The 12,279-nt window shown below is 38.0% G+C and overlaps 1 protein-coding gene across 2 annotated transcripts in view; it reads right to left on the bottom strand.

Moving 5' to 3' along the window:
• SMARCA1 (SNF2 related chromatin remodeling ATPase 1) overlaps nucleotides 1–12,279 on the bottom strand; it is a 734,807-nt gene that overhangs the window by 227,482 nt on the left and 495,046 nt on the right. The gene's annotated exons all lie outside the window — the stretch shown is intronic.

Raw genomic sequence — 12,279 nt, 5'->3', positions numbered from 1 at the left:
ATCTAACTATATATAAAAGAGACAATACATGATGATTGGGGGGTGGGGTTATCCCAGTATTGCAAGATTGACTTAATATTTGAAAATCAATCAAAATAAGTCACCATATGAAGAGACTAAAAAAGTAAAAAATATCTGATTATCTCAAAAGGTGCAGAAAACACATTTGACAAAATCCACCATCCGTTCCTTACAAGAACTCTTTGGAAAGTTGGCATATGAGTGAAATTCCTCAATCTGATAAAAGGTATATATAAAAAACCTATGGCTAACATCAGTCATAGCAACATTTTTCTAGGTATGTCTCCTGAAGCAAGGGAAACAAAAGCAAAAATAAACTATTGGGACTACATCAAAATAAAAAGCTTCTGCACAGCAAAGCAAGCAATCAAAAAAACTAAAAGACTGAATGGGAGAAGATATTTACAAATGTCATAACTGATAAAGGGTTAGAATCCAAAAGATATAAAGAACTTATAAAACTCAATACTCAAAAAAATAATCCAGTTTAAAAACGGGCAGAAAACGTGAACAAACATTTCTCCAAAGAAGACATACAGATGGCCAACAGACACATGAAAAGATGCTCCACTTCATTCATCATCTGGAAAATGCAAATCAAAACTACAGTGAGATATCACCTCACACCTGTCAGAATGACTAAAATCAACAAGACAAAAAACAAGTGTTGGTGAGGATGTGGAGAAAAAGGAACCCTCTTACAACTGTTTGTGGGTGCAACCACTGTGGAAAACAGTATGGAGGTTCCTCAAAAAATTAAAAATAGAACTACCATGTGATCCAGTAATCACACTATTGGGTATTTACCCAAAAAACACTAATTCAAATGGATACATGAACTACTATGTTTATTGCAGCATTATTTAAAATAGCCAAACTACAGAAGCAGCCCAAGTGTCCATCAATAGACTAATGGATAAAGAAGAGGTGGTATGTGTATATGATATACACATATCATACACACACACACACACACACACACACAATGGAAAATTATTCAGCCATAAAAAGAATGAAATCTTGCCATTTGCAATGGCATGTATGGAAGCTAGAGAGTATAATGCTAAGTGAAATAAGCCAGTCAGAGAAAGACAAATACCATATGATTTTACACGTATGTGAAATTTAAGAAACAAAACAAATAAGCAAGGGGAAAAATAAGAGAGACAGAAACAAACCAAGAAACATACTCTTAACTGGAGAGAACAAACTGATGGTTACCAAAGGGGAAATAGGTTGGAGGATGGGGGATATAAGGGATGAGGATTAAAGAGTACACTTATCACGATGAAAATAAAATAAAATGATTTTTTTAAAAAACCTACAGCTAACAATCTACTGATACATGCTATAACATGGATAAGTCTCAAAAACATTATACTTATCCAAAGTCAGATGTAAAAATGCCCACGCTATACTCCATTAATTCCGTTGATATAAAACTCTAGAAAAGACTAATCTATAGTGACAAAAAGCAGATAAATCATTGCCTGGGAGGTGAAGGATTGACTGGAAAGGAGCAACTGAATTTTATGGAGATAAAAATGTTCTGTATCATGACTGTGATGATGGTTACACACCACAGGTGTAAAAAATTGTCAAAACTCGTTAATGTACACTTAAAAAGTAAACATTTTATTATATGTAAATTATACCTCAATAAATTTAAAATGTAATATTAAACGTAGTTGAGGGACTGGAGATAGTGAGTTTACCCTGTTGTTTTGATACATTTGGCTAGGAATGGGAATATGGTATTGAAGGACAGTTTTTCTTTTGTTTATGTTGAGTCAAGGTACTTGAGACTGATTAAAAACAGAAGAGATTGAAGATACAGAAAACAGCCTTTTATAGTCCCACCAACTTTTTCTTAATGTTTCTTTACTATATTATGTTAGTCACCATACAGTACATCCCTGGTTTCTGATGTAAAGTTTGATGATTCATTAGTTGCATATAACACCCAGTGCACCATGCAATACATGCCCTCCTTACTACCCATCACCGGTCTATCCCATTCCCCACCCCCCTCCCCTCTGAAGCCCTCAGTTTGTTTCTCAGAGTCCATAGTCTCTCATGCTTCATTCCCCCTTCTGATTACCCCTCTTTCTTTATCCCTTCCTTCCCCTACCGATCTTCCTAATTCTTATGTTCCATAGATGAGAGAAATCGTATGATAATTGTCTTTCTCTGCTTGACTTATTTCACTTAGCATTATCTCCTCCAGTGCCATCCATGTTGTAGCAAATGTTGAGAACTTGTTCTTTCTGATAGCTGAGTAATATTCCATTGTATATATGGACCACAACTTCTTAATCCAGTCATCTGTTGAAGGGCATCTCGGTTCCTTCCACAAATTAGCTATTGTGGACAATGCTGCTATGAACGTTGGGGTGCATATGGTCCTTCTCTTCACTACATCTGTATCTTTGGGGTAAATACCCAGTAGTGCAATTGCTGGGTCATAGGGTAGCTCAATTTTTAACTTTTTAATGGACCTCCACACTGTTTTCCAGAGTGGCTGTACCAACTTGCATTCCCACCAACAATGTAGGAGGGATCCCCTTTCTCCACATCCTCTCAAGCAATTGTTGTTTCTTGCCTTGTCAATTTTTGCCATTCTAATTGGTGTAAGGTGGTATCTTAGTGCGGTTTTGATTTGAATTTCCCTGATGGCTAATGATTTGAATTTCCCTGATGGCTAATGATTTTGAACATTTTTTCATGTGTCTGTTAGCCATTTGTATGTCATCATTGGAAAAGTGTCTGTTCATATCTTCTGCCCATTTTATTATTTGTTTCTTGTGTATTGAGTTTGAGAAGTTCTTTGTAGATCTTGGATACCAGTCTTTTATCTGTAGTATCATTTGCAAATATATTCTCCCATTCTGTGGGCTGCCTCTTAGTTTTTTTGACTGTTTCCTTGGCTGTGCAGAAGCTTTTTATCTTGATGAAGTCCCACAAGTTAATTTTATCTTTTGTTTCTCTTGCCTTTGGAGATGTGTCATGAAAAAGGTTGCTTTGGCCGATGTCGTAGAGGTTGCTGCCTGTGTTCTCCTCTAGGATTTTGATGGATTCCTGTCTCACATCGAGGTCTTTCATAGTCCCAACATCTTTTCCAGCAATCCATATTCCATACTTCCCTAATAGATGTGAGCCTTTTTGTAATCAGAAATATCAATATTTGAAAATATATGCTATGATAGCTAGACTTCCAACTAAAAAACTCAAATGGGTTATAAGCCTATCCCTGGGCAATATGTGTGAAATACTCTATACCTTCTAGCCAACTTCAATTTATCACTTAGGCTTTAACTATCAGAAGTGGTCACCCTCTGCCTCTCCCTGCTTTTAACATGGTTGCCCTTTAGGTATTTAAAATTAGCTTTTCCTTTTCCTTTTCCTTTTAAAAATGTTGGAAGTAAGATTTCAAAATTGCATTAATTTTTTTTTAACTATCAAATGAGATTTACTCCATTTTAAGTCTTCTTTGTCCAATTTGTAGTTAAACCTCTTGTACAATTTACCCACAAATTTTTGGACTGGTTTGAATTCTGGAAATATTTTATTTTGGTTACTCAGACTAGATTCCTTAGCCAAAAGCACTTGAATTTCCAATATTTATATAATTGGGACGTTTCAGATAAACAAGGGCTACTAAATGTCAAAACCCAAAGAGTGACTGTAATGTTCGAGGTTTCAGATGCTTTGGCACACTCATGGGGTAAATGATTCAGTAATAAAAGGGGTTTTCAGTACTAGGTGCCATTTTCACAAATGGCCACTGGCCATGGAATTTTGAACATAAGAAAGTAGAGTAAGTTATACTAGACAATATTTGTATTTGTCCCTTTAACAAATACAAGGAATGCCAGATACCCTTTCAAAGAGATCTTATCACTTTTTAAACAACCTTCCAAATAACAAAACTCCAGGCCTGGACGGTTTTCCTGGGGAATTCTACCAAACACTCAAAGAAGAAATAATACCTATTCTCCTAAAGCTATTTCAAAAAATAGAAACAGAAGGAAAGCTACCAAACTCATTCTATGAGGCCAATATTACCTTGATCCCCAAACCAGGCAAAGACCCCATCAAAAAGAAGAATTACAGACCAATTTCCCTAATGAATAATGATGCCAAAATCCTCAACAAGATCCTTGCTAATAGAACCAACCGTACATTAAAAAGGATTATCCACCATGACCAAGTGAGATTCATACCTGGGATGCAAGCGTGGTTCAACATTCGCAAATCATTCAGCGTGATACATCATATCAACAAGAAAAGAGTCAAGAACCATATGATCCTCTCAATTGATGCAGAAAAAGCATTTGACAAAATACAGCATCCTTTCCTGATTAAAACCCTTCAGAGTGTAGGAATAGAAGGTACATTTCTCAATCTCATAAAAGCCATCTATGAAAAGCCTACAGCAAATATTATTCTCAATGGGGAAAAGCTGGAAGCCTTTCCCTTAAGATCAGGAACACGACAAGGATGCCCACTCTCGCCATTATTATTCAACATAGTACTAGAAGTCCTTGCAACAGCAATCAGACAACAAAAAGGGATCAAAGGTATCCAAATCAGCAGAGAAGAAGTCAAAATGTCTCTCTTCGCAGATGACATGATACTCTATTTGGAAAACCCAAAAGAATCCACATCCAAACTATTAGAAGTTATAGAGCAATTCAGTAATATGGCGGGATACAAAATCAAAGCTCAGAAATCAGTTGCATTTCTATACATGAATAACGAGACTGAAGAAAGAGAAATTAGGGAATCCATCCCATTTACAATAGCACCAAAAACCATACGTTACCTTGGAATTAACTTAACCAGAGACGTAAAGGACCTATATTCTAGAAACTATAAATCACTCTTGAAAGACATTGAGGAAGACATAAAAAGATGGAAAGATATCCCATGCTCATGGATCGGAAGAATTAACATAGTTAAAATGTCCATGCTACCCAGAGCAATCTACACTTTCAATGCTATCCCGATCAAAATACCGAGGACATTTTTCAAAGAACTGGAACAAATAGTCCTTAAATTTGTATGGAAACAGAAAAGGCCCCGAATCTCCAAGGAACTGTTGAAAAGGAGAAACAAAGCTGGGGGCATCACAATGCCGGATTTCGAGCTGTACTACAAAGCTGTGATCACAAAGACAGCATGGTACTGGCACAAAAACAGACACATAGACCAGTGGAACAGAATAGAGAACGCAGAAATGGACCATCAGCTCTTTGGGCAACTAATCTTTGATAAAGCAGGAAAAAACATCCGGTGGGAAAAAGACAGTCTCTTCAATAAATGGTGCTGAGAAAATTGGACAGCTACATGCAAAAGAATGAAACTTGACCACTCTCTCACACCATACACAAAAATAAACTCCAAATGGATGAAAGACCTCGATGTGAGACAGGAATCCATCAAAATTCTAGAGGAGAACATAGGCAGCAACCTCTATGACATCGACCAAAGCAACCTTTTTCATGACAGATCCCCAAAGGCAAGAGAAACAAAAGATAAAATGAACTTATGGGACTTCAAGATAAAAAGCTTCTGCACAGCCAAGGAAACAGTCAAAAAAACTAAGAGGAAGCCCACGGAATGGGAGAATATATTTGCAAATGACACTACAGATAAAGGACTGGTATCCAAGATCTACAAAGAACTTCTCAAACTCAATACACAAGAAACAAAAAAACAAATCAAAAAATGGGCAGAAGATATGAACAGACACTTTTCCAATGAAGACATACAAATGGCTAACAGACACATGAAAAGATGTTCAAAATCATTAGCCATCAGGGAAATTCGAATCAAAACCACACTGAGATACCACCTTACGCCAGTTAGAATGGCAAAAATAGACAAGGCAAGAAACAACAATTGTTGGAGAGGATGTGGAGAAAGGGGATCCCTCCTACATTGTTGGTGGGAATGCAAGTTGGTACAGCCACTCTGGAAAACAGTGTGGAGGTCCCTTAAAAAGGTAAAAATTGAGCTACCCTATGGTCCAGCCATTGCACTACTGGGTGTTTACCCCAAAGATACAGACGTAGTGAAGAGAAGGGCCATATGCACCTCAATGTTCATAGCAGCAATGTCCACAATAGCTAAATCGTGGAAGGAGCCGAGATGCCCTTCAACAGATGACTGGATTAAGAAGTTGTGGTCCATATATACAATGGAATATTACTCAGCTATCAGAAAGAACGAATTCTCAACATTTGCTGCAACATGGACGGCACTGGAGGAGATAATGCTAAGTGAAATAAGTCAAGCAGAGAAAGACAACTCTCATATGATTTCTCTCATCTATGGAACATAAGAACTAGGATGATAGGTAGGGGAAGAAAGGGATAAAGAAAGGGGGGGGTAATCAGAAGGGGGAATGAAACATGAGAGACTATGGACTATGAGAAACAAACTGAGGGCCTCAGAGGGGAGGCGGGTGGGGGAATGGGATAGACCAGTGATGGGTAGTAAGGAGGGCACATATTGCATGGTGCACTGGGTGTTATATGCAACTAATGAATCATCGAGCCTTACATCGGAAACCAGGGATGTACTGTATGGTGACTAACATAATATAATAAAAAATCATTAAAAAAAAGAGATCTTATCACTTTTATCCTAGCTTCTATCCTCTGAGCTAGGGGGAATAGTTCTCATATCCATATTCACTCCAGTCCTGCAGCTTCTAGTATAAAAGCATATGTGTAGCATTTGTTACCATATGAAAACAGGCCACTCCTGTCCTATTAGCAGGGTAGGTTTATTGAGTTTTGGGGGGAGGGTTATTTTTTGGTTTTTGTTTTTAGTAGAAGTAGTAGAGACACACTACAATGTCCGTACCTTCTTTCCTGGTCCCTTTTTGACCCATATATCGAAGTAGCTAACCAGGGTTAGAGGTTCAATCTATGGCTGGGGTAAGGAACTTAACCCATAACAAGGGTTAGGGCCTAGGACTGAGACTACCCTTAGTTTTAAAACTCATGGCCTCGGTTCAGTCTATATCTGAAAACAGAGTAAAGCTACCTGGCTCAAAAGAGAAGAAACCTACAATCACGGTCTCATTAACACAGGATTCTGACCAGCTGAGTTAACCAGCCAGCGTCTGCTTTGGAATTGTGTATGAGAAAGCACCCCAGGAGCCACTACTTATGGGTCCTTCAACCTCTGCTAACAATTAGCTGAGAAAGCCATTTCCTCTCACCATGCCTCCCATTACCCAATCTTCCAAGTGCAGAACATGATCATTATTTCTCACCACGGGATGAGGAGGTAGGGTGAGAGGAGAGCAAAGAAGGGGCAATGAGCTTCAATTAACATTTGCAGCTTCTTTTCTCCCCTATCCTGCAAGCCTCTTGTCTCTTATTGAAAACAAAGCCAATGTTCCTATTTTAACCCTCCACGCATCAGCTCCATTCCGTTGCTCTTACCCATAATTCAAGTACTTATTGGTTTTCTGAAATTTGAGAAGTCTTTTATTGCCCCTTATTGTGTATTGTCCTAACTGGTTCTTTTCTGTCTGTTGTCTGTGTTCCTTCCTGACCTACCTCCTTATGTGAATGCATGCATGTGCACACACATATTCTACAAGAAGTGTTAAGGTTTGAAAAGATTTGCAAAGGTATCTGGATTTCCAACTAGAAATCGTAAGCAAACCAAGAAGTACACACACTGCTTCTTCAGAATCGTTAGAGTAGTTTAGCCCTTTCAAAAAGGAATCCTTTAAACAACATCTTTAAGCAAGGCAATGACTTTAGACACTAAAGTGAGAGGTGCAAGGAAGATTTGGCATCAATTGATTGCCCTGTGGTCTGTTTTGCCTAGTTAGTTCCCTGGCCATAGACTACCCCTGATGCTCCACCTCAGAATCCCAGCAGTTCCTTGAGAATAAGAATGGTAGGACTAGCTCCAGAAAAGTTTGATTTTGGTCCTTGAGAAATAACTCAAAGTGCACATAATAGATCAAGAGGAGTATTTAGGTAACAAAGAATAAATAGTGATGCTGATCATCACGATGATTTTTATTTTTATTTTTTTAATATTTTTTTATTTTATTATGTTAGTCACCATACAGTACATCCCTGGTTTTTGATGTAAAGTTCTGTGATTCATTAGTTGTGTATAACACCCAGTGCACCATGCAATACATGCCCTCCTTACTACCCATCACCAGCCTATCCCATTCCCCCACCCCCTCCCCTCTGAAGCCCTCAGTTTGTTTCTCATAGTCCATAGTCTCTCATACTTCATTCCCCCTTCTGATTACCCCCCCTTTCTTTTTCCCTTTCTTCTCCTACCGATCTTCCTACTTCTTATATTCCATAGATGAGAGAAACCATATGATAATTTTTTATAATAATATTTTTATTATATTATGTTAGTCACCATACAGTACATCCCTGGTTTCTGATGTAAAGTTCGATGATTCATTAGTTGTGTATAACACCCAGTGCACCATGCAATACATGCCCTCCTTACTACCCATCACCAGCCTATCCCATTCCCCCACCCCTCTTCTCAGAGTCCATAGTCTCTCATGATGATTTTTAGATCATTTAAGTTTTAGATCAGGATGATAGCATTTGAAATTATTTTTCTCCTGGTAGTCCAGTCTCTACCCCAATAACCACCACTCTTTTCCCAACTCATCAGTTCAGCAGTTCTATTTTCATTTCCATAGAGAGGGATATGACTAAACAAAAACAGAAAAAAGTTCTTCAGCTTTGGTGCCCAAAACCTTAGTTTCTGAGGGCACTAGACAGGACAGAGTACAAAGTTAACATGTTTATGGAGGAGGGAAGTAGTTCATATTTCCTCAGACTAGAAAAGACCCTTTGCCATGAAAAGGGAAGAGACAGGGAAATTTTGAGACTATAAATGTGACTGGAACCTAGCAAGAAAATCTTTGCAACCTGCCTCCTGGACAAAAGCTTGGAAAATGGAGAGGAAAAAATTTGTGGACTGAGATTTGAACCTGCCACCCCGATATGTAGAAGATGACTATGTCCCTAAAGTAATCTACTTTATGGGTTCCTTAAATTTATCTAAAATTTTATCCTTTGGGGGGTGTTATTGAACAGTGTCAATCCTCAAAATTACAGCACAGAGTTGGTTAGGAAAACAGAGGGCCTGAAATGATACCTCACAGGTGCACATAATATCAACTTCTAACTGCATGCAAAAATTAGACAGCAATTAAATGAGGACTGTGATACTTGTGGGTGGTACAATTTTCTCCAGGAGAAGCTGTCTGTCAAAATTTAGCGCGCTCTCTCTCTCTCTCTCTCTCTCTCTCTCTCTCTATATATATATATATATATATATGGCATCAGATACTTGTACAGTGTAACTTAGTTTCTTGTCGGTCAAACATCTGGTCTTAGGCATACAGTAGTATTTAACTTATAATTCTAGACACACAGAAGTATGCACACATGTGTGCACATGTGTACATTGCATGGCTTAAAATCAAAGCCTCCAGATAAATGCAAATATTCTCTCCTCTAATTATTAGCTTTGATAATTTCAGGTAAGCTTCCCAACCACTAATTCAAATATCAACCATAGATAACTGTCCCTTAAAAATTTGACTCAGACTCCCTTAACTAACTTTTCAGAGGGACTGGCTATTGCCATGAATTGTTGCCTTAATTCTGATGCCAGGCCATTACTTCATTTTTTTCTCCTTTGTAAATTTGAAAGTCTTCTCCCCACAAAAGTACCAGCACTGGACATTGTGATGATTCATATGAGTTTCCTTTATTGGTTTCATGTGTATAGCTCTTATATTTTCTTATTTATAAGGTTCAACCTAAGGAGGCATCATTGTGTAATGAAAAAAAGCACTAGACTTGAAATGCTTATGTTCAAAAAGCTTAAAGTTCAAGTCTCTTTCTGCCATTTACTAGCTGGGCACCTTCTGACAATTTACTTTACAGTTCTCAAGCCTTAGGGTTCTTTGTTGATAAATTTGAAGATTGAATTAGACCAAGATTCTGTAAGACAGAGATCTGTGTGGTGAACAGGGTCCATTAATATACTTTGCTTGGCTTGCTTGGTGTTCAATTTTTTTAAGTAATTATAGATGGAGACTGTATGCTCTACTTCCCCCAAGTGCCCTCTACTCCCTAGTGTCTTCCACCCACCAGCTTCACCCATGGGCATTTGTATTTAGGACCACTGAATCAGGTGCTCTGTACCTAATGTCCATTCAACTCTAATGGCTTCTCATGCCTTTTGCATTCTTTTACTCTTCCAACAGGCACACTCCATACGCCTGCACCAAAGTAACATTCAGTCAAGCAACTTCTCTGTGCCTAGCACTGTGGTTTTTTGAATGAAAGTTTAAAAACTGAGGAAGGCAAAGTTTGAAGGAGAAAGAAGAGAGACTCATTGAAAGAGCTAGGGCCCGAACTAGTTTTAATAGATAATATTTGGGATTTCAGATGTTTGTCTAGCTATCACACACAAAGAATATATTCCATCCACACCTGATCCACATTTCTATTCAGTCTCTCACCTACTCTAGATCACCAGTCACTCTATATGAGATAGGCTATCCCAGGACCCTCCACTATTCCAGCACCTTCTGGCCTTCTGAGAACAGAAACAACAGGGAGCACTGCCCAGGTTTCAATCCCTTCAAAGAGAAAGGATTTAAAATGTTCATAAAAGGAGCTCAGTGGGCTTTTCGGACATCAAATCTCTCTTACAAAACAACATCTTGATGTGTTGAATGTAAATCAGTTGGAAACACATGGATTCGATAGGTCCTAAAATGAGCCCAGGCTTAGAAATTAAGCAAAACATCTCAGTGAGGTGTCTGGAAATATTTGCTAGCTGCAAAATATTGAATAGTAAAATGGTTTTTTATATTCCATTGAATTTCAACTATGATGAGGCTTCTGGACCCTATCTGATCCCATCTCTTTCCTGTCTTCTTACTCCAGTTCAGTCTACCAGTAATATTAAGTCACTTGCAGTATATAATACTAAATGACTTGTGATACCAACTCCCTAGTAATAAAAAGGAGGAGGATGATGGTTCTATGTCCTTGGAGAGACCTAACGTCCAATGGCAGAGACTTGTATCCAGATTTCAGGTAGTTCCATATCTGATTACAGAACTCTTCAATAGAGCTGGGAAGACTTTATATTCTTTTCCATAGCAAGATTCTAATTTGATGGAGAGAAATTTCTGTTCTCAAGGAACTACCTATCCAGCTAGTAAGACAAAAATAACATCCAGAGTATATTCAATAAAAAGACCACATAGATTAAGCTATTAAAGTTAATACTTACAAACAAAACATAACCATGACTCAGATTATTTCTAGATTCATGTTCTTTGCTAACTTAGAATGATATATTTTGTGGGTGCTAATAATAATTATACTACTACCTGTATTACTACTACTACTAGTACTACTAATAAATAAGGTCTTCCATTTATCAGTGCCCTTATATAACAGGCACTGAACTAGCCATTTTATATTCATGTATATACATTTTCTTATTTAATTCACCCAACAACCCTGCAAGGTAGATATTAATAGCCATATTTAGAAGATATGGAAACTGAATCTCTGACAACAAGGTTATATGCAGTTCATGTATATTTAGGTGCTTTCTGGTCATGCATTCTCTAATATTGTATTTTTATTCCCTCACTCTCTGCTGACACTGCCAGATAAAGACCATGTTCTTCCCCTATTCTATATCCCCTTTCCAGTAAAAATGTATATTCCTTGCTCTGCAAAAAAGAAAAAACAAAAACAAACAAAAAAACAAAAAAACAAGCATTGGACTCTGAACACCATGGAGGTTCAATCCATGTTGATAACTAAGTGGTAGCTAAATGACTGACTTAGTCATTCAGGTTTGGCTCTGCTAGAGCCATACTTAAGCAGCACTGCTGGTGCCCAGTTGTTATATGGAGTTTTACATGAGCAAGTACTCTTAATTTTTTATGTATAAGCCTCCTACTCCCCACAACAATGAAGCATGAGTCCATGGCAGTCTTGACCAGGAGACAAATCTAAGAGACCAACAACCATGTTGCACAATGGTTATTCCCCTCCAGTGTGATGACTAGGGCTTTCTCACTGGGTCAGTCTCATCACTCCCACCTGGCTCCTTCTTCCCTGGAGAAAAGTCCTCCCCCAGAAGGCTCTTTGGGCTTATGTGCTCCACCAGTTCACCAAATGTGTCCAATGAACCTTAATACCC

This window comes from Ursus americanus, chromosome X (genome assembly GCF_024610735.1).
Source record: "Ursus americanus isolate L20-20 chromosome X, mUrsAme1.1.p, whole genome shotgun sequence".
Lineage (NCBI taxonomy): Eukaryota > Metazoa > Chordata > Mammalia > Carnivora > Ursidae > Ursus > Ursus americanus.
Note: the sequence above shows the minus strand (reverse complement) of the source record. Positions and strands in the feature narration are given on the sequence as shown.